General features: G+C 45.8%; 47 non-coding genes and 12 pseudogenes across 47 annotated transcripts; all 59 read left to right on the top strand.

Annotated features, from left to right (window-relative positions):
- The first annotated feature begins 123 nt into the window (after positions 1-123).
- On the top strand, positions 124-242 carry LOC140384377 (5S ribosomal RNA). The gene has a single exon (XR_011933048.1). It is a non-coding gene; the product is annotated as a 5S ribosomal RNA (ribosomal RNA).
- Positions 243-388: 146 nt separating this feature from the next.
- On the top strand, positions 389-507 carry LOC140384376 (5S ribosomal RNA). The gene has a single exon (XR_011933047.1). It is a non-coding gene; the product is annotated as a 5S ribosomal RNA (ribosomal RNA).
- Positions 508-663: 156 nt separating this feature from the next.
- On the top strand, positions 664-782 carry LOC140345486 (5S ribosomal RNA; annotated as a pseudogene).
- Positions 783-928: 146 nt separating this feature from the next.
- On the top strand, positions 929-1,047 carry LOC140345982 (5S ribosomal RNA). Its single transcript, XR_011924243.1, has one exon. It is a non-coding gene; the product is annotated as a 5S ribosomal RNA (ribosomal RNA).
- A 158-nt stretch (positions 1,048-1,205) lies between these two features.
- Positions 1,206-1,324, top strand: LOC140384375 (5S ribosomal RNA). Its single transcript, XR_011933046.1, has one exon. It is a non-coding gene; the product is annotated as a 5S ribosomal RNA (ribosomal RNA).
- A 146-nt stretch (positions 1,325-1,470) lies between these two features.
- Positions 1,471-1,589, top strand: LOC140345485 (5S ribosomal RNA; annotated as a pseudogene).
- Positions 1,590-1,756: 167 nt separating this feature from the next.
- LOC140384374 (5S ribosomal RNA) lies at positions 1,757-1,875 on the top strand. The gene has a single exon (XR_011933045.1). It is a non-coding gene; the product is annotated as a 5S ribosomal RNA (ribosomal RNA).
- Positions 1,876-2,021: 146 nt separating this feature from the next.
- On the top strand, positions 2,022-2,140 carry LOC140345980 (5S ribosomal RNA). The gene has a single exon (XR_011924241.1). It is a non-coding gene; the product is annotated as a 5S ribosomal RNA (ribosomal RNA).
- A 158-nt stretch (positions 2,141-2,298) lies between these two features.
- LOC140384373 (5S ribosomal RNA) lies at positions 2,299-2,417 on the top strand. Its single transcript, XR_011933044.1, has one exon. It is a non-coding gene; the product is annotated as a 5S ribosomal RNA (ribosomal RNA).
- Positions 2,418-2,563: 146 nt separating this feature from the next.
- Positions 2,564-2,682, top strand: LOC140345979 (5S ribosomal RNA). The gene has a single exon (XR_011924240.1). It is a non-coding gene; the product is annotated as a 5S ribosomal RNA (ribosomal RNA).
- Positions 2,683-2,837: 155 nt separating this feature from the next.
- On the top strand, positions 2,838-2,956 carry LOC140384371 (5S ribosomal RNA). Its single transcript, XR_011933042.1, has one exon. It is a non-coding gene; the product is annotated as a 5S ribosomal RNA (ribosomal RNA).
- A 146-nt stretch (positions 2,957-3,102) lies between these two features.
- On the top strand, positions 3,103-3,221 carry LOC140345978 (5S ribosomal RNA). Its single transcript, XR_011924239.1, has one exon. It is a non-coding gene; the product is annotated as a 5S ribosomal RNA (ribosomal RNA).
- A 158-nt stretch (positions 3,222-3,379) lies between these two features.
- On the top strand, positions 3,380-3,498 carry LOC140384370 (5S ribosomal RNA). The gene has a single exon (XR_011933041.1). It is a non-coding gene; the product is annotated as a 5S ribosomal RNA (ribosomal RNA).
- A 146-nt stretch (positions 3,499-3,644) lies between these two features.
- Positions 3,645-3,763, top strand: LOC140345977 (5S ribosomal RNA). Its single transcript, XR_011924238.1, has one exon. It is a non-coding gene; the product is annotated as a 5S ribosomal RNA (ribosomal RNA).
- A 155-nt stretch (positions 3,764-3,918) lies between these two features.
- Positions 3,919-4,037, top strand: LOC140345976 (5S ribosomal RNA). The gene has a single exon (XR_011924237.1). It is a non-coding gene; the product is annotated as a 5S ribosomal RNA (ribosomal RNA).
- Positions 4,038-4,192: 155 nt separating this feature from the next.
- LOC140384369 (5S ribosomal RNA) lies at positions 4,193-4,311 on the top strand. The gene has a single exon (XR_011933040.1). It is a non-coding gene; the product is annotated as a 5S ribosomal RNA (ribosomal RNA).
- Positions 4,312-4,457: 146 nt separating this feature from the next.
- LOC140345973 (5S ribosomal RNA) lies at positions 4,458-4,576 on the top strand. The gene has a single exon (XR_011924235.1). It is a non-coding gene; the product is annotated as a 5S ribosomal RNA (ribosomal RNA).
- Positions 4,577-4,731: 155 nt separating this feature from the next.
- On the top strand, positions 4,732-4,850 carry LOC140384368 (5S ribosomal RNA). The gene has a single exon (XR_011933039.1). It is a non-coding gene; the product is annotated as a 5S ribosomal RNA (ribosomal RNA).
- Positions 4,851-4,996: 146 nt separating this feature from the next.
- LOC140345972 (5S ribosomal RNA) lies at positions 4,997-5,115 on the top strand. Its single transcript, XR_011924234.1, has one exon. It is a non-coding gene; the product is annotated as a 5S ribosomal RNA (ribosomal RNA).
- A 154-nt stretch (positions 5,116-5,269) lies between these two features.
- On the top strand, positions 5,270-5,388 carry LOC140384367 (5S ribosomal RNA). Its single transcript, XR_011933038.1, has one exon. It is a non-coding gene; the product is annotated as a 5S ribosomal RNA (ribosomal RNA).
- Positions 5,389-5,534: 146 nt separating this feature from the next.
- On the top strand, positions 5,535-5,653 carry LOC140345971 (5S ribosomal RNA). Its single transcript, XR_011924233.1, has one exon. It is a non-coding gene; the product is annotated as a 5S ribosomal RNA (ribosomal RNA).
- A 157-nt stretch (positions 5,654-5,810) lies between these two features.
- On the top strand, positions 5,811-5,929 carry LOC140384365 (5S ribosomal RNA). Its single transcript, XR_011933036.1, has one exon. It is a non-coding gene; the product is annotated as a 5S ribosomal RNA (ribosomal RNA).
- Positions 5,930-6,075: 146 nt separating this feature from the next.
- Positions 6,076-6,194, top strand: LOC140345483 (5S ribosomal RNA; annotated as a pseudogene).
- Positions 6,195-6,351: 157 nt separating this feature from the next.
- Positions 6,352-6,470, top strand: LOC140345970 (5S ribosomal RNA). The gene has a single exon (XR_011924232.1). It is a non-coding gene; the product is annotated as a 5S ribosomal RNA (ribosomal RNA).
- A 157-nt stretch (positions 6,471-6,627) lies between these two features.
- On the top strand, positions 6,628-6,746 carry LOC140384364 (5S ribosomal RNA). Its single transcript, XR_011933035.1, has one exon. It is a non-coding gene; the product is annotated as a 5S ribosomal RNA (ribosomal RNA).
- A 146-nt stretch (positions 6,747-6,892) lies between these two features.
- Positions 6,893-7,011, top strand: LOC140345482 (5S ribosomal RNA; annotated as a pseudogene).
- A 157-nt stretch (positions 7,012-7,168) lies between these two features.
- On the top strand, positions 7,169-7,287 carry LOC140345969 (5S ribosomal RNA). The gene has a single exon (XR_011924231.1). It is a non-coding gene; the product is annotated as a 5S ribosomal RNA (ribosomal RNA).
- A 158-nt stretch (positions 7,288-7,445) lies between these two features.
- Positions 7,446-7,564, top strand: LOC140384362 (5S ribosomal RNA). The gene has a single exon (XR_011933034.1). It is a non-coding gene; the product is annotated as a 5S ribosomal RNA (ribosomal RNA).
- Positions 7,565-7,720: 156 nt separating this feature from the next.
- Positions 7,721-7,839, top strand: LOC140384361 (5S ribosomal RNA). Its single transcript, XR_011933033.1, has one exon. It is a non-coding gene; the product is annotated as a 5S ribosomal RNA (ribosomal RNA).
- A 146-nt stretch (positions 7,840-7,985) lies between these two features.
- LOC140384360 (5S ribosomal RNA) lies at positions 7,986-8,104 on the top strand. The gene has a single exon (XR_011933032.1). It is a non-coding gene; the product is annotated as a 5S ribosomal RNA (ribosomal RNA).
- A 146-nt stretch (positions 8,105-8,250) lies between these two features.
- LOC140384358 (5S ribosomal RNA) lies at positions 8,251-8,369 on the top strand. Its single transcript, XR_011933030.1, has one exon. It is a non-coding gene; the product is annotated as a 5S ribosomal RNA (ribosomal RNA).
- A 156-nt stretch (positions 8,370-8,525) lies between these two features.
- On the top strand, positions 8,526-8,644 carry LOC140345481 (5S ribosomal RNA; annotated as a pseudogene).
- Positions 8,645-8,791: 147 nt separating this feature from the next.
- LOC140384357 (5S ribosomal RNA) lies at positions 8,792-8,910 on the top strand. The gene has a single exon (XR_011933029.1). It is a non-coding gene; the product is annotated as a 5S ribosomal RNA (ribosomal RNA).
- A 146-nt stretch (positions 8,911-9,056) lies between these two features.
- On the top strand, positions 9,057-9,175 carry LOC140345968 (5S ribosomal RNA). The gene has a single exon (XR_011924230.1). It is a non-coding gene; the product is annotated as a 5S ribosomal RNA (ribosomal RNA).
- Positions 9,176-9,332: 157 nt separating this feature from the next.
- On the top strand, positions 9,333-9,451 carry LOC140384356 (5S ribosomal RNA). The gene has a single exon (XR_011933028.1). It is a non-coding gene; the product is annotated as a 5S ribosomal RNA (ribosomal RNA).
- A 156-nt stretch (positions 9,452-9,607) lies between these two features.
- LOC140384355 (5S ribosomal RNA) lies at positions 9,608-9,726 on the top strand. Its single transcript, XR_011933027.1, has one exon. It is a non-coding gene; the product is annotated as a 5S ribosomal RNA (ribosomal RNA).
- A 146-nt stretch (positions 9,727-9,872) lies between these two features.
- Positions 9,873-9,991, top strand: LOC140345967 (5S ribosomal RNA). The gene has a single exon (XR_011924229.1). It is a non-coding gene; the product is annotated as a 5S ribosomal RNA (ribosomal RNA).
- Positions 9,992-10,149: 158 nt separating this feature from the next.
- Positions 10,150-10,268, top strand: LOC140384354 (5S ribosomal RNA). The gene has a single exon (XR_011933026.1). It is a non-coding gene; the product is annotated as a 5S ribosomal RNA (ribosomal RNA).
- Positions 10,269-10,414: 146 nt separating this feature from the next.
- LOC140384353 (5S ribosomal RNA) lies at positions 10,415-10,533 on the top strand. The gene has a single exon (XR_011933025.1). It is a non-coding gene; the product is annotated as a 5S ribosomal RNA (ribosomal RNA).
- Positions 10,534-10,689: 156 nt separating this feature from the next.
- On the top strand, positions 10,690-10,808 carry LOC140345480 (5S ribosomal RNA; annotated as a pseudogene).
- Positions 10,809-10,955: 147 nt separating this feature from the next.
- Positions 10,956-11,074, top strand: LOC140384352 (5S ribosomal RNA). Its single transcript, XR_011933024.1, has one exon. It is a non-coding gene; the product is annotated as a 5S ribosomal RNA (ribosomal RNA).
- A 147-nt stretch (positions 11,075-11,221) lies between these two features.
- Positions 11,222-11,340, top strand: LOC140384351 (5S ribosomal RNA). Its single transcript, XR_011933023.1, has one exon. It is a non-coding gene; the product is annotated as a 5S ribosomal RNA (ribosomal RNA).
- Positions 11,341-11,486: 146 nt separating this feature from the next.
- On the top strand, positions 11,487-11,605 carry LOC140345479 (5S ribosomal RNA; annotated as a pseudogene).
- Positions 11,606-11,772: 167 nt separating this feature from the next.
- LOC140384350 (5S ribosomal RNA) lies at positions 11,773-11,891 on the top strand. Its single transcript, XR_011933022.1, has one exon. It is a non-coding gene; the product is annotated as a 5S ribosomal RNA (ribosomal RNA).
- A 146-nt stretch (positions 11,892-12,037) lies between these two features.
- LOC140345591 (5S ribosomal RNA) lies at positions 12,038-12,156 on the top strand (annotated as a pseudogene).
- Positions 12,157-12,312: 156 nt separating this feature from the next.
- LOC140345477 (5S ribosomal RNA) lies at positions 12,313-12,431 on the top strand (annotated as a pseudogene).
- Positions 12,432-12,578: 147 nt separating this feature from the next.
- LOC140384349 (5S ribosomal RNA) lies at positions 12,579-12,697 on the top strand. The gene has a single exon (XR_011933021.1). It is a non-coding gene; the product is annotated as a 5S ribosomal RNA (ribosomal RNA).
- Positions 12,698-12,843: 146 nt separating this feature from the next.
- On the top strand, positions 12,844-12,962 carry LOC140345476 (5S ribosomal RNA; annotated as a pseudogene).
- A 167-nt stretch (positions 12,963-13,129) lies between these two features.
- On the top strand, positions 13,130-13,248 carry LOC140384346 (5S ribosomal RNA). Its single transcript, XR_011933019.1, has one exon. It is a non-coding gene; the product is annotated as a 5S ribosomal RNA (ribosomal RNA).
- Positions 13,249-13,394: 146 nt separating this feature from the next.
- On the top strand, positions 13,395-13,513 carry LOC140345475 (5S ribosomal RNA; annotated as a pseudogene).
- A 166-nt stretch (positions 13,514-13,679) lies between these two features.
- LOC140384345 (5S ribosomal RNA) lies at positions 13,680-13,798 on the top strand. Its single transcript, XR_011933018.1, has one exon. It is a non-coding gene; the product is annotated as a 5S ribosomal RNA (ribosomal RNA).
- A 146-nt stretch (positions 13,799-13,944) lies between these two features.
- On the top strand, positions 13,945-14,063 carry LOC140345966 (5S ribosomal RNA). Its single transcript, XR_011924228.1, has one exon. It is a non-coding gene; the product is annotated as a 5S ribosomal RNA (ribosomal RNA).
- Positions 14,064-14,220: 157 nt separating this feature from the next.
- On the top strand, positions 14,221-14,339 carry LOC140384344 (5S ribosomal RNA). The gene has a single exon (XR_011933017.1). It is a non-coding gene; the product is annotated as a 5S ribosomal RNA (ribosomal RNA).
- Positions 14,340-14,485: 146 nt separating this feature from the next.
- On the top strand, positions 14,486-14,604 carry LOC140345965 (5S ribosomal RNA). The gene has a single exon (XR_011924227.1). It is a non-coding gene; the product is annotated as a 5S ribosomal RNA (ribosomal RNA).
- Positions 14,605-14,759: 155 nt separating this feature from the next.
- LOC140384343 (5S ribosomal RNA) lies at positions 14,760-14,878 on the top strand. Its single transcript, XR_011933016.1, has one exon. It is a non-coding gene; the product is annotated as a 5S ribosomal RNA (ribosomal RNA).
- Positions 14,879-15,024: 146 nt separating this feature from the next.
- Positions 15,025-15,143, top strand: LOC140345964 (5S ribosomal RNA). The gene has a single exon (XR_011924226.1). It is a non-coding gene; the product is annotated as a 5S ribosomal RNA (ribosomal RNA).
- A 155-nt stretch (positions 15,144-15,298) lies between these two features.
- On the top strand, positions 15,299-15,417 carry LOC140384342 (5S ribosomal RNA). Its single transcript, XR_011933015.1, has one exon. It is a non-coding gene; the product is annotated as a 5S ribosomal RNA (ribosomal RNA).
- Positions 15,418-15,563: 146 nt separating this feature from the next.
- On the top strand, positions 15,564-15,682 carry LOC140345962 (5S ribosomal RNA). Its single transcript, XR_011924224.1, has one exon. It is a non-coding gene; the product is annotated as a 5S ribosomal RNA (ribosomal RNA).
- A 157-nt stretch (positions 15,683-15,839) lies between these two features.
- On the top strand, positions 15,840-15,958 carry LOC140345474 (5S ribosomal RNA; annotated as a pseudogene).
- The last annotated feature ends 78 nt before the right edge of the window (positions 15,959-16,036 follow it).

Here is a 16,036-nt window from a genome sequence, read left to right as displayed (position 1 = left end):
AAAAAAAAAAAAGAAGTTTTTCATTGAGATATCCCAATTTTGACCGAGCAAGTGGCGTGAAGGTACTCTTCACGAAAAGACAGTGTTTGATATAAAAAAGGCCGTTTTGACCTGGAACATTTCGCTCACGGCCATACCACCCTGGACCAGCCCGATCTCGTTTGATCTCGGAAGCCAAGCGGGGTTGGGCCTTGTTAGTACTTGGATGGGAGACCGCCTGGGAATACCAGGTGCTGTGAGCATTTTCACACTTTTTCACCCGTCAAAAAAAAAAAAAGAAGTTTTTCATTGAGATATCCCAATTTTGACCGAGCAAGTGGCGTGAAGGTACTCTTCACGAAAAGACAGTGTTTGATATAAAAAAGGCCGTTTTGACCTGGAACATTTCGCTCACGGCCATACCACCCTGGACCAGCCCGATCTCGTTTGATCTCGGAAGCCAAGCGGGGTTGGGCCTTGTTAGTACTTGGATGGGAGACCGCCTGGGAATACCAGGTGCTGTGAGCATTTTCACACTTTTTCACCCGTCAAAAAAAAAAAAAGAAGTTTTTCATTGAGATATCCCAATTTTGACCGAGCAAGTGGCGTGAAGGTACTCTTCACGAAAAGACAGTGTTTGATGCAAAAAAAGCCATTTATACGAGTTTTGACCTGGAACATTTCGCTCACGGCCATACCACCCTGGACCAGCCCGATCTCGTTTGATCTCGGAAGCCAAGCGGGGTTGGGCCTTGTTAGTACTTGGATGGAACACCGCCTGGGAATACCAGGTGCTGTGAGCATTTTCACACTTTTTCACCCGTCAAAAAAAAAAAAAGAAGTTTTTCATTGAGATATCCCAATTTTGACCGAGCAAGTGGCGTGAAGGTACTCTTCACGAAAAGACAGTGTTTGATATAAAAAAGGCCGTTTTGACCTGGAACATTTCGCTCACGGCCATACCACCCTGGACCAGCCCGATCTCGTCTGATCTCGGAAGCCAAGCAGGGTTGGGCCTGGTTAGTACTTGGATGGGAGACCGCCTGGGAATACCAGGTGCTGTGAGCATTTTCACACTTTTTCACCTGTCAAAAAAAAAAAAAAAAAAAAAAAAAGAAGTTTTTCATTGAGATATCCCAATTTTGACCGAGCAAGTGGCGTGAAGGTACTCTTCACGAAAAGACAGTGTTTGATATAAAAAAGGCCGTTTTGACCTGGAACATTTCGCTCACGGCCATACCACCCTGGACCAGCCCGATCTCGTTTGATCTCGGAAGCCAAGCGGGGTTGGGCCTTGTTAGTACTTGGATGGGAGACCGCCTGGGAATACCAGGTGCTGTGAGCATTTTCACACTTTTTCACCCGTCAAAAAAAAAAAAAGAAGTTTTTCATTGAGATATCCCAATTTTGACCGAGCAAGTGGCGTGAAGGTACTCTTCACGAAAAGACAGTGTTTGATATAAAAAAGGCCGTTTTGACCTGGAACATTTCGCTCACGGCCATACCACCCTGGACCAGCCCGATCTCGTTTGATCTCGGAAGCCAAGCGGGGTTGGGCCTTGTTAGTACTTGGATGGAACACCGCCTGGGAATACCAGGTGCTGTGAGCATTTTCACACTTTTTCACCTGTCAAAAAAAAAAAAAAAAAAAAAAAAGAAGTTTTTCATTGAGATATCCCAATTTTGACCGAGCAAGTGGCGTGAAGGTACTCTTCACGAAAAGACAGTGTTTGATGCAAAAAAAGCCATTTATACGAGTTTTGACCTGGAACATTTCGCTCACGGCCATACCACCCTGGACCAGCCCGATCTCGTTTGATCTCGGAAGCCAAGCGGGGTTGGGCCTTGTTAGTACTTGGATGGGAGACCGCCTGGGAATACCAGGTGCTGTGAGCATTTTCACACTTTTTCACCCGTCAAAAAAAAAAAAAGAAGTTTTTCATTGAGATATCCCAATTTTGACCGAGCAAGTGGCGTGAAGGTACTCTTCACGAAAAGACAGTGTTTGATATAAAAAAGGCCGTTTTGACCTGGAACATTTCGCTCACGGCCATACCACCCTGGACCAGCCCGATCTCGTCTGATCTCGGAAGCCAAGCAGGGTTGGGCCTGGTTAGTACTTGGATGGGAGACCGCCTGGGAATACCAGGTGCTGTGAGCATTTTCACACTTTTTCACCTGTCAAAAAAAAAAAAAAAAAAAAAAAAAGAAGTTTTTCATTGAGATATCCCAATTTTGACCGAGCAAGTGGCGTGAAGGTACTCTTCACGAAAAGACAGTGTTTGATATAAAAAAGGCCGTTTTGACCTGGAACATTTCGCTCACGGCCATACCACCCTGGACCAGCCCGATCTCGTTTGATCTCGGAAGCCAAGCGGGGTTGGGCCTTGTTAGTACTTGGATGGGAGACCGCCTGGGAATACCAGGTGCTGTGAGCATTTTCACACTTTTTCACCCGTCAAAAAAAAAAAAAGAAGTTTTTCATTGAGATATCCCAATTTTGACCGAGCAAGTGGCGTGAAGGTACTCTTCACGAAAAGACAGTGTTTGATATAAAAAAGGCCGTTTTGACCTGGAACATTTCGCTCACGGCCATACCACCCTGGACCAGCCCGATCTCGTCTGATCTCGGAAGCCAAGCAGGGTTGGGCCTGGTTAGTACTTGGATGGGAGACCGCCTGGGAATACCAGGTGCTGTGAGCATTTTCACACTTTTTCACCTGTCAAAAAAAAAAAAAAAAAAAAAAGAAGTTTTTCATTGAGATATCCCAATTTTGACCGAGCAAGTGGCGTGAAGGTACTCTTCACGAAAAGACAGTGTTTGATATAAAAAAGGCCGTTTTGACCTGGAACATTTCGCTCACGGCCATACCACCCTGGACCAGCCCGATCTCGTTTGATCTCGGAAGCCAAGCGGGGTTGGGCCTTGTTAGTACTTGGATGGGAGACCGCCTGGGAATACCAGGTGCTGTGAGCATTTTCACACTTTTTCACCCGTCAAAAAAAAAAAAAGAAGTTTTTCATTGAGATATCCCAATTTTGACCGAGCAAGTGGCGTGAAGGTACTCTTCACGAAAAGACAGTGTTTGATATAAAAAAGGCCGTTTTGACCTGGAACATTTCGCTCACGGCCATACCACCCTGGACCAGCCCGATCTCGTCTGATCTCGGAAGCCAAGCAGGGTTGGGCCTGGTTAGTACTTGGATGGGAGACCGCCTGGGAATACCAGGTGCTGTGAGCATTTTCACACTTTTTCACCTGTCAAAAAAAAAAAAAAAAAAAAAAAAAGAAGTTTTTCATTGAGATATCCCAATTTTGACCGAGCAAGTGGCGTGAAGGTACTCTTCACGAAAAGACAGTGTTTGATATAAAAAAGGCCGTTTTGACCTGGAACATTTCGCTCACGGCCATACCACCCTGGACCAGCCCGATCTCGTTTGATCTCGGAAGCCAAGCGGGGTTGGGCCTTGTTAGTACTTGGATGGGAGACCGCCTGGGAATACCAGGTGCTGTGAGCATTTTCACACTTTTTCACCCGTCAAAAAAAAAAAAAGAAGTTTTTCATTGAGATATCCCAATTTTGACCGAGCAAGTGGCGTGAAGGTACTCTTCACGAAAAGACAGTGTTTGATATAAAAAAGGCCGTTTTGACCTGGAACATTTCGCTCACGGCCATACCACCCTGGACCAGCCCGATCTCGTCTGATCTCGGAAGCCAAGCAGGGTTGGGCCTGGTTAGTACTTGGATGGGAGACCGCCTGGGAATACCAGGTGCTGTGAGCATTTTCACACTTTTTCACCTGTCAAAAAAAAAAAAAAAAAAAAAAGAAGTTTTTCATTGAGATATCCCAATTTTGACCGAGCAAGTGGCGTGAAGGTACTCTTCACGAAAAGACAGTGTTTGATATAAAAAAGGCCGTTTTGACCTGGAACATTTCGCTCACGGCCATACCACCCTGGACCAGCCCGATCTCGTCTGATCTCGGAAGCCAAGCAGGGTTGGGCCTGGTTAGTACTTGGATGGGAGACCGCCTGGGAATACCAGGTGCTGTGAGCATTTTCACACTTTTTCACCTGTCAAAAAAAAAAAAAAAAAAAAAAGAAGTTTTTCATTGAGATATCCCAATTTTGACCGAGCAAGTGGCGTGAAGGTACTCTTCACGAAAAGACAGTGTTTGATATAAAAAAGGCCGTTTTGACCTGGAACATTTCGCTCACGGCCATACCACCCTGGACCAGCCCGATCTCGTTTGATCTCGGAAGCCAAGCGGGGTTGGGCCTTGTTAGTACTTGGATGGGAGACCGCCTGGGAATACCAGGTGCTGTGAGCATTTTCACACTTTTTCACCCGTCAAAAAAAAAAAAAGAAGTTTTTCATTGAGATATCCCAATTTTGACCGAGCAAGTGGCGTGAAGGTACTCTTCACGAAAAGACAGTGTTTGATATAAAAAAGGCCGTTTTGACCTGGAACATTTCGCTCACGGCCATACCACCCTGGACCAGCCCGATCTCGTCTGATCTCGGAAGCCAAGCAGGGTTGGGCCTGGTTAGTACTTGGATGGGAGACCGCCTGGGAATACCAGGTGCTGTGAGCATTTTCACACTTTTTCACCTGTCAAAAAAAAAAAAAAAAAAAAAAGAAGTTTTTCATTGAGATATCCCAATTTTGACCGAGCAAGTGGCGTGAAGGTACTCTTCACGAAAAGACAGTGTTTGATATAAAAAAGGCCGTTTTGACCTGGAACATTTCGCTCACGGCCATACCACCCTGGACCAGCCCGATCTCGTTTGATCTCGGAAGCCAAGCGGGGTTGGGCCTTGTTAGTACTTGGATGGGAGACCGCCTGGGAATACCAGGTGCTGTGAGCATTTTCACACTTTTTCACCCGTCAAAAAAAAAAAAAGAAGTTTTTCATTGAGATATCCCAATTTTGACCGAGCAAGTGGCGTGAAGGTACTCTTCACGAAAAGACAGTGTTTGATATAAAAAAGGCCGTTTTGACCTGGAACATTTCGCTCACGGCCATACCACCCTGGACCAGCCCGATCTCGTCTGATCTCGGAAGCCAAGCAGGGTTGGGCCTGGTTAGTACTTGGATGGGAGACCGCCTGGGAATACCAGGTGCTGTGAGCATTTTCACACTTTTTCACCTGTCAAAAAAAAAAAAAAAAAAAAAGAAGTTTTTCATTGAGATATCCCAATTTTGACCGAGCAAGTGGCGTGAAGGTACTCTTCACGAAAAGACAGTGTTTGATATAAAAAAGGCCGTTTTGACCTGGAACATTTCGCTCACGGCCATACCACCCTGGACCAGCCCGATCTCGTTTGATCTCGGAAGCCAAGCGGGGTTGGGCCTTGTTAGTACTTGGATGGGAGACCGCCTGGGAATACCAGGTGCTGTGAGCATTTTCACACTTTTTCACCCGTCAAAAAAAAAAAAAGAAGTTTTTCATTGAGATATCCCAATTTTGACCGAGCAAGTGGCGTGAAGGTACTCTTCACGAAAAGACAGTGTTTGATATAAAAAAGGCCGTTTTGACCTGGAACATTTCGCTCACGGCCATACCACCCTGGACCAGCCCGATCTCGTCTGATCTCGGAAGCCAAGCAGGGTTGGGCCTGGTTAGTACTTGGATGGGAGACCGCCTGGGAATACCAGGTGCTGTGAGCATTTTCACACTTTTTCACCTGTCAAAAAAAAAAAAAAAAAAAAAAAAGAAGTTTTTCATTGAGATATCCCAATTTTGACCGAGTAAGTGGCGTGAAGGTACTCTTCACGAAAAGACAGTGTTTGATATAAAAAAGGCCGTTTTGACCTGGAACATTTCGCTCACGGCCATACCACCCTGGACCAGCCCGATCTCGTTTGATCTCGGAAGCCAAGCGGGGTTGGGCCTTGTTAGTACTTGGATGGGAGACCGCCTGGGAATACCAGGTGCTGTGAGCATTTTCACACTTTTTCACCCGTCAAAAAAAAAAAAAGAAGTTTTTCATTGAGATATCCCAATTTTGACCGAGCAAGTGGCGTGAAGGTACTCTTCACGAAAAGACAGTGTTTGATATAAAAAAGGCCGTTTTGACCTGGAACATTTCGCTCACGGCCATACCACCCTGGACCAGCCCGATCTCGTTTGATCTCGGAAGCCAAGCGGGGTTGGGCCTTGTTAGTACTTGGATGGAACACCGCCTGGGAATACCAGGTGCTGTGAGCATTTTCACACTTTTTCACCTGTCAAAAAAAAAAAAAAAAAAAAAAAAGAAGTTTTTCATTGAGATATCCCAATTTTGACCGAGCAAGTGGCGTGAAGGTACTCTTCACGAAAAGACAGTGTTTGATATAAAAAAGGCCGTTTTGACCTGGAACATTTCGCTCACGGCCATACCACCCTGGACCAGCCCGATCTCGTCTGATCTCGGAAGCCAAGCAGGGTTGGGCCTGGTTAGTACTTGGATGGGAGACCGCCTGGGAATACCAGGTGCTGTGAGCATTTTCACACTTTTTCACCTGTCAAAAAAAAAAAAAAAAAAAAAAAAGAAGTTTTTCATTGAGATATCCCAATTTTGACCGAGCAAGTGGCGTGAAGGTACTCTTCACGAAAAGACAGTGTTTGATATAAAAAAGGCCGTTTTGACCTGGAACATTTCGCTCACGGCCATACCACCCTGGACCAGCCCGATCTCGTTTGATCTCGGAAGCCAAGCGGGGTTGGGCCTTGTTAGTACTTGGATGGGAGACCGCCTGGGAATACCAGGTGCTGTGAGCATTTTCACACTTTTTCACCCGTCAAAAAAAAAAAAAGAAGTTTTTCATTGAGATATCCCAATTTTGACCGAGCAAGTGGCGTGAAGGTACTCTTCACGAAAAGACAGTGTTTGATATAAAAAAGGCCGTTTTGACCTGGAACATTTCGCTCACGGCCATACCACCCTGGACCAGCCCGATCTCGTTTGATCTCGGAAGCCAAGCGGGGTTGGGCCTTGTTAGTACTTGGATGGAACACCGCCTGGGAATACCAGGTGCTGTGAGCATTTTCACACTTTTTCACCTGTCAAAAAAAAAAAAAAAAAAAAAAAAGAAGTTTTTCATTGAGATATCCCAATTTTGACCGAGCAAGTGGCGTGAAGGTACTCTTCACGAAAAGACAGTGTTTGATATAAAAAAGGCCGTTTTGACCTGGAACATTTCGCTCACGGCCATACCACCCTGGACCAGCCCGATCTCGTCTGATCTCGGAAGCCAAGCAGGGTTGGGCCTGGTTAGTACTTGGATGGGAGACCGCCTGGGAATACCAGGTGCTGTGAGCATTTTCACACTTTTTCACCTGTCAAAAAAAAAAAAAAAAAAAAAAAAAGAAGTTTTTCATTGAGATATCCCAATTTTGACCGAGCAAGTGGCGTGAAGGTACTCTTCACGAAAAGACAGTGTTTGATATAAAAAAGGCCGTTTTGACCTGGAACATTTCGCTCACGGCCATACCACCCTGGACCAGCCCGATCTCGTTTGATCTCGGAAGCCAAGCGGGGTTGGGCCTTGTTAGTACTTGGATGGGAGACCGCCTGGGAATACCAGGTGCTGTGAGCATTTTCACACTTTTTCACCCGTCAAAAAAAAAAAAAGAAGTTTTTCATTGAGATATCCCAATTTTGACCGAGCAAGTGGCGTGAAGGTACTCTTCACGAAAAGACAGTGTTTGATGCAAAAAAAGCCATTTATACGAGTTTTGACCTGGAACATTTCGCTCACGGCCATACCACCCTGGACCAGCCCGATCTCGTTTGATCTCGGAAGCCAAGCGGGGTTGGGCCTTGTTAGTACTTGGATGGGAGACCGCCTGGGAATACCAGGTGCTGTGAGCATTTTCACACTTTTTCACCCGTCAAAAAAAAAAAAAGAAGTTTTTCATTGAGATATCCCAATTTTGACCGAGCAAGTGGCGTGAAGGTACTCTTCACGAAAAGACAGTGTTTGATATAAAAAAGGCCGTTTTGACCTGGAACATTTCGCTCACGGCCATACCACCCTGGACCAGCCCGATCTCGTTTGATCTCGGAAGCCAAGCGGGGTTGGGCCTTGTTAGTACTTGGATGGGAGACCGCCTGGGAATACCAGGTGCTGTGAGCATTTTCACACTTTTTCACCCGTCAAAAAAAAAAAAAGAAGTTTTTCATTGAGATATCCCAATTTTGACCGAGCAAGTGGCGTGAATGTACTCTTCACGAAAAGACAGTGTTTGATATAAAAAAGGCCGTTTTGACCTGGAACATTTCGCTCACGGCCATACCACCCTGGACCAGCCCGATCTCGTTTGATCTCGGAAGCCAAGCGGGGTTGGGCCTTGTTAGTACTTGGATGGGAGACCGCCTGGGAATACCAGGTGCTGTGAGCATTTTCACACCTTTTCACCCGTCAAAAAAAAAAAAAGAAGTTTTTCATTGAGATATCCCAATTTTGACCGAGCAAGTGGCGTGAAGGTACTCTTCACGAAAAGACAGTGTTTGATGCAAAAAAAGCCATTTATACGAGTTTTGACCTGGAACATTTCGCTCACGGCCATACCACCCTGGACCAGCCCGATCTCGTTTGATCTCGGAAGCCAAGCGGGGTTGGGCCTTGTTAGTACTTGGATGGAACACCGCCTGGGAATACCAGGTGCTGTGAGCATTTTCACACTTTTTCACCCGTCAAAAAAAAAAAGAAGAAGTTTTTCATTGAGATATCCCAATTTTGACCGAGCAAGTGGCGTGAAGGTACTCTTCACGAAAAGACAGTGTTTGATATAAAAAAGGCCGTTTTGACCTGGAACATTTCGCTCACGGCCATACCACCCTGGACCAGCCCGATCTCGTTTGATCTCGGAAGCCAAGCGGGGTTGGGCCTTGTTAGTACTTGGATGGGAGACCGCCTGGGAATACCAGGTGCTGTGAGCATTTTCACACTTTTTCACCCGTCAAAAAAAAAAAAAGAAGTTTTTCATTGAGATATCCCAATTTTGACCGAGCAAGTGGCGTGAAGGTACTCTTCACGAAAAGACAGTGTTTGATATAAAAAAGGCCGTTTTGACCTGGAACATTTCGCTCACGGCCATACCACCCTGGACCAGCCCGATCTCGTCTGATCTCGGAAGCCAAGCAGGGTTGGGCCTGGTTAGTACTTGGATGGGAGACCGCCTGGGAATACCAGGTGCTGTGAGCATTTTCACACTTTTTCACCTGTCAAAAAAAAAAAAAAAAAAAAAAAAGAAGTTTTTCATTGAGATATCCCAATTTTGACCGAGCAAGTGGCGTGAAGGTACTCTTCACGAAAAGACAGTGTTTGATATAAAAAAGGCCGTTTTGACCTGGAACATTTCGCTCACGGCCATACCACCCTGGACCAGCCCGATCTCGTTTGATCTCGGAAGCCAAGCGGGGTTGGGCCTTGTTAGTACTTGGATGGGAGACCGCCTGGGAATACCAGGTGCTGTGAGCATTTTCACACTTTTTCACCCGTCAAAAAAAAAAAAAGAAGTTTTTCATTGAGATATCCCAATTTTGACCGAGCAAGTGGCGTGAAGGTACTCTTCACGAAAAGACAGTGTTTGATGCAAAAAAAGCCATTTATACGAGTTTTGACCTGGAACATTTCGCTCACGGCCATACCACCCTGGACCAGCCCGATCTCGTTTGATCTCGGAAGCCAAGCGGGGTTGGGCCTTGTTAGTACTTGGATGGGAGACCGCCTGGGAATACCAGGTGCTGTGAGCATTTTCACACTTTTTCACCCGTCAAAAAAAAAAAAAGAAGTTTTTCATTGAGATATCCCAATTTTGACCGAGCAAGTGGCGTGAAGGTACTCTTCACGAAAAGACAGTGTTTGATATAAAAAAGGCCGTTTTGACCTGGAACATTTCGCTCACGGCCATACCACCCTGGACCAGCCCGATCTCGTCTGATCTCGGAAGCCAAGCAGGGTTGGGCCTGGTTAGTACTTGGATGGGAGACCGCCTGGGAATACCAGGTGCTGTGAGCATTTTCACACTTTTTCACCTGTCAAAAAAAAAAAAAAAAAAAAAAAAAGAAGTTTTTCATTGAGATATCCCAATTTTGACCGAGCAAGTGGCGTGAAGGTACTCTTCACGAAAAGACAGTGTTTGATATAAAAAAGGCCGTTTTGACCTGGAACATTTCGCTCACGGCCATACCACCCTGGACCAGCCCGATCTCGTTTGATCTCGGAAGCCAAGCGGGGTTGGGCCTTGTTAGTACTTGGATGGGAGACCGCCTGGGAATACCAGGTGCTGTGAGCATTTTCACACTTTTTCACCCGTCAAAAAAAAAAAAAGAAGTTTTTCATTGAGATATCCCAATTTTGACCGAGCAAGTGGCGTGAATGTACTCTTCACGAAAAGACAGTGTTTGATATAAAAAAGGCCGTTTTGACCTGGAACATTTCGCTCACGGCCATACCACCCTGGACCAGCCCGATCTCGTTTGATCTCGGAAGCCAAGCGGGGTTGGGCCTTGTTAGTACTTGGATGGGAGACCGCCTGGGAATACCAGGTGCTGTGAGCATTTTCACACCTTTTCACCCGTCAAAAAAAAAAAAAGAAGTTTTTCATTGAGATATCCCAATTTTGACCGAGCAAGTGGCGTGAAGGTACTCTTCACGAAAAGACAGTGTTTGATGCAAAAAAAGCCATTTATACGAGTTTTGACCTGGAACATTTCGCTCACGGCCATACCACCCTGGACCAGCCCGATCTCGTTTGATCTCGGAAGCCAAGCGGGGTTGGGCCTTGTTAGTACTTGGATGGAACACCGCCTGGGAATACCAGGTGCTGTGAGCATTTTCACACTTTTTCACCCGTCAAAAAAAAAAAGAAGAAGTTTTTCATTGAGATATCCCAATTTTGACCGAGCAAGTGGCGTGAAGGTACTCTTCACGAAAAGACAGTGTTTGATATAAAAAAGGCCGTTTTGACCTGGAACATTTCGCTCACGGCCATACCACCCTGGACCAGCCCGATCTCGTTTGATCTCGGAAGCCAAGCGGGGTTGGGCCTTGTTAGTACTTGGATGGGAGACCGCCTGGGAATACCAGGTGCTGTGAGCATTTTCACACTTTTTCACCCGTCAAAAAAAAAAAGAAGAAGTTTTTCATTGAGATATCCCAATTTTGACCGAGCAAGTGGCGTGAAGGTACTCTTCACGAAAAGACAGTGTTTGATATAAAAAAGGCCGTTTTGACCTGGAACATTTCGCTCACGGCCATACCACCCTGGACCAGCCCGATCTCGTTTGATCTCGGAAGCCAAGCGGGGTTGGGCCTTGTTAGTACTTGGATGGGAGACCGCCTGGGAATACCAGGTGCTGTGAGCATTTTCACACTTTTTCACCCGTCAAAAAAAAAAAAAGAAGTTTTTCATTGAGATATCCCAATTTTGACCGAGCAAGTGGCGTGAAGGTACTCTTCACGAAAAGACAGTGTTTGATATAAAAAAGGCCGTTTTGACCTGGAACATTTCGCTCACGGCCATACCACCCTGGACCAGCCCGATCTCGTTTGATCTCGGAAGCCAAGCGGGGTTGGGCCTTGTTAGTACTTGGATGGAACACCGCCTGGGAATACCAGGTGCTGTGAGCATTTTCACACTTTTTCACCTGTCAAAAAAAAAAAAAAAAAAAAAAAAGAAGTTTTTCATTGAGATATCCCAATTTTGACCGAGCAAGTGGCGTGAAGGTACTCTTCACGAAAAGACAGTGTTTGATGCAAAAAAAGCCATTTATACGAGTTTTGACCTGGAACATTTCGCTCACGGCCATACCACCCTGGACCAGCCCGATCTCGTTTGATCTCGGAAGCCAAGCGGGGTTGGGCCTTGTTAGTACTTGGATGGGAGACCGCCTGGGAATACCAGGTGCTGTGAGCATTTTCACACTTTTTCACCCGTCAAAAAAAAAAAAAGAAGTTTTTCATTGAGATATCCCAATTTTGACCGAGCAAGTGGCGTGAAGGTACTCTTCACGAAAAGACAGTGTTTGATATAAAAAAGGCCGTTTTGACCTGGAACATTTCGCTCACGGCCATACCACCCTGGACCAGCCCGATCTCGTTTGATCTCGGAAGCCAAGCGGGATTGGGCCTTGTTAGTACTTGGATGGAACACCGCCTGGGAATACCAGGTGCTGTGAGCATTTTCACACTTTTTCACCCGTCAAAAAAAAAAAAAGAAGTTTTTCATTGAGATATCCCAATTTTGACCGAGCAAGTGGCGTGAAGGTACTCTTCACGAAAAGACAGTGTTTGATGCAAAAAAAGCCATTTATACGAGTTTTGACCTGGAACATTTCGCTCACGGCCATACCACCCTGGACCAGCCCGATCTCGTTTGATCTCGGAAGCCAAGCGGGGTTGGGCCTTGTTAGTACTTGGATGGAACACCGCCTGGGAATACCAGGTGCTGTGAGCATTTTCACACTTTTTCACCCGTCAAAAAAAAAAAGAAGAAGTTTTTCATTGAGATATCCCAATTTTGACCGAGCAAGTGGCGTGAAGGTACTCTTCACGAAAAGACAGTGTTTGATATAAAAAAGGCCGTTTTGACCTGGAACATTTCGCTCACGGCCATACCACCCTGGACCAGCCCGATCTCGTTTGATCTCGGAAGCCAAGCGGGGTTGGGCCTTGTTAGTACTTGGATGGGAGACCGCCTGGGAATACCAGGTGCTGTGAGCATTTTCACACTTTTTCACCCGTCAAAAAAAAAAAAAGAAGTTTTTCATTGAGATATCCCAATTTTGACCGAGCAAGTGGCGTGAAGGTACTCTTCACGAAAAGACAGTGTTTGATATAAAAAAGGCCGTTTTGACCTGGAACATTTCGCTCACGGCCATACCACCCTGGACCAGCCCGATCTCGTTTGATCTCGGAAGCCAAGCGGGGTTGGGCCTTGTTAGTACTTGGATGGAACACCGCCTGGGAATACCAGGTGCTGTGAGCATTTTCACACTTTTTCACCTGTCAAAAAAAAAAAAAAAAAAAAAAAAGAAGTTTTTCATTGAGATATCCCAATTTTGACCGAGCAAGTGGCGTGAAGGTACTCTTCACGAAAAGACAGTGTTTGATGCAAAAAAAGCCATTTATACGAGTTTTGACCTGGAACATTTCGCTCACGGCCATACCACCCTGGACCAGCCCGATCTCGTTTGATCTCGGAAGCCAAGCGGGGTTGGGCCTTGTTAGTACTTGGATGGGAGACCGCCTGGGAATACCAGGTGCTGTGAGCATTTTCACACTTTTTCACCCGTCAAAAAAAAAAAAAGAAGTTTTTCATTGAGATATCCCAATTTTGACCGAGCAAGTGGCGTGAAGGTACTCTTCACGAAAAGACAGTGTTTGATATAAAAAAGGCCGTTTTGACCTGGAACATTTCGCTCACGGCCATACCACCCTGGACCAGCCCGATCTCGTTTGATCTCGGAAGCCAAGCGGGGTTGGGCCTTGTTAGTACTTGGATGGAACACCGCCTGGGAATACCAGGTGCTGTGAGCATTTTCACACTTTTTCACCTGTCAAAAAAAAAAAAAAAAAAAAAAAGAAGTTTTTCATTGAGATATCCCAATTTTGACCGAGCAAGTGGCGTGAAGGTACTCTTCACGAAAAGACAGTGTTTGATGCAAAAAAAGCCATTTATACGAGTTTTGACCTGGAACATTTCGCTCACGGCCATACCACCCTGGACCAGCCCGATCTCGTTTGATCTCGGAAGCCAAGCGGGGTTGGGCCTTGTTAGTACTTGGATGGGAGACCGCCTGGGAATACCAGGTGCTGTGAGCATTTTCACACTTTTTCACCCGTCAAAAAAAAAAAAAGAAGTTTTTCATTGAGATATCCCAATTTTGACCGAGCAAGTGGCGTGAAGGTACTCTTCACGAAAAGACAGTGTTTGATATAAAAAAGGCCGTTTTGACCTGGAACATTTCGCTCACGGCCATACCACCCTGGACCAGCCCGATCTCGTCTGATCTCGGAAGCCAAGCAGGGTTGGGCCTGGTTAGTACTTGGATGGGAGACCGCCTGGGAATACCAGGTGCTGTGAGCATTTTCACACTTTTTCACCTGTCAAAAAAAAAAAAAAAAAAAAAAAAGAAGTTTTTCATTGAGATATCCCAATTTTGACCGAGCAAGTGGCGTGAAGGTACTCTTCACGAAAAGACAGTGTTTGATATAAAAAAGGCCGTTTTGACCTGGAACATTTCGCTCACGGCCATACCACCCTGGACCAGCCCGATCTCGTTTGATCTCGGAAGCCAAGCGGGGTTGGGCCTTGTTAGTACTTGGATGGGAGACCGCCTGGGAATACCAGGTGCTGTGAGCATTTTCACACTTTTTCACCCGTCAAAAAAAAAAAAAGAAGTTTTTCATTGAGATATCCCAATTTTGACCGAGCAAGTGGCGTGAAGGTACTCTTCACGAAAAGACAGTGTTTGATATAAAAAAGGCCGTTTTGACCTGGAACATTTCGCTCACGGCCATACCACCCTGGACCAGCCCGATCTCGTCTGATCTCGGAAGCCAAGCAGGGTTGGGCCTGGTTAGTACTTGGATGGGAGACCGCCTGGGAATACCAGGTGCTGTGAGCATTTTCACACTTTTTCACCTGTCAAAAAAAAAAAAAAAAAAAAAAGAAGTTTTTCATTGAGATATCCCAATTTTGACCGAGCAAGTGGCGTGAAGGTACTCTTCACGAAAAGACAGTGTTTGATATAAAAAAGGCCGTTTTGACCTGGAACATTTCGCTCACGGCCATACCACCCTGGACCAGCCCGATCTCGTTTGATCTCGGAAGCCAAGCGGGGTTGGGCCTTGTTAGTACTTGGATGGGAGACCGCCTGGGAATACCAGGTGCTGTGAGCATTTTCACACTTTTTCACCCGTCAAAAAAAAAAAAAGAAGTTTTTCATTGAGATATCCCAATTTTGACCGAGCAAGTGGCGTGAAGGTACTCTTCACGAAAAGACAGTGTTTGATATAAAAAAGGCCGTTTTGACCTGGAACATTTCGCTCACGGCCATACCACCCTGGACCAGCCCGATCTCGTCTGATCTCGGAAGCCAAGCAGGGTTGGGCCTGGTTAGTACTTGGATGGGAGACCGCCTGGGAATACCAGGTGCTGTGAGCATTTTCACACTTTTTCACCTGTCAAAAAAAAAAAAAAAAAAAAAAGAAGTTTTTCATTGAGATATCCCAATTTTGACCGAGCAAGTGGCGTGAAGGTACTCTTCACGAAAAGACAGTGTTTGATATAAAAAAGGCCGTTTTGACCTGGAACATTTCGCTCACGGCCATACCACCCTGGACCAGCCCGATCTCGTTTGATCTCGGAAGCCAAGCGGGGTTGGGCCTTGTTAGTACTTGGATGGGAGACCGCCTGGGAATACCAGGTGCTGTGAGCATTTTCACACTTTTTCACCCGTCAAAAAAAAAAAAAGAAGTTTTTCATTGAGATATCCCAATTTTGACCGAGCAAGTGGCGTGAAGGTACTCTTCACGAAAAGACAGTGTTTGATATAAAAAAGGCCGTTTTGACCTGGAACATTTCGCTCACGGCCATACCACCCTGGACCAGCCCGATCTCGTCTGATCTCGGAAGCCAAGCAGGGTTGGGCCTGGTTAGTACTTGGATGGGAGACCGCCTGGGAATACCAGGTGCTGTGAGCATTTTCACACTTTTTCACCTGTCAAAAAAAAAAAAAAAAAAAAAAAAGAAGTTTTTCATTGAGATATCCCAATTTTGACCGAGCAAGTGGCGTGAAGGTACTCTTCACGAAAAGACAGTGTTTGATATAAAAAAGGCCGTTTTGACCTGGAACATTTCGCTCACGGCCATACCACCCTGGACCAGCCCGATCTCGTTTGATCTCGGAAGCCAAGCGGGGTTGGGCCTTGTTAGTACTTGGATGGAACACCGCCTGGGAATACCAGGTGCTGTGAGCATTTTCACACTTTTTCACCTGTCAAAAAAAAAAAAAAAAAAAAAAAAGAAGTTTTTCATTGAGATATCCCAATTTTGAC

Source organism: Eucyclogobius newberryi, unplaced genomic scaffold (genome assembly GCF_026437365.1).
Source record: "Eucyclogobius newberryi isolate DKJ021-1_F unplaced genomic scaffold, fEucNew1.0.hap1 SCAF_56, whole genome shotgun sequence".
In the NCBI taxonomy this organism is placed as follows: domain Eukaryota; kingdom Metazoa; phylum Chordata; class Actinopteri; order Gobiiformes; family Gobiidae; genus Eucyclogobius; species Eucyclogobius newberryi.
This window is presented reverse-complemented; position numbering and strand designations above follow the sequence as displayed.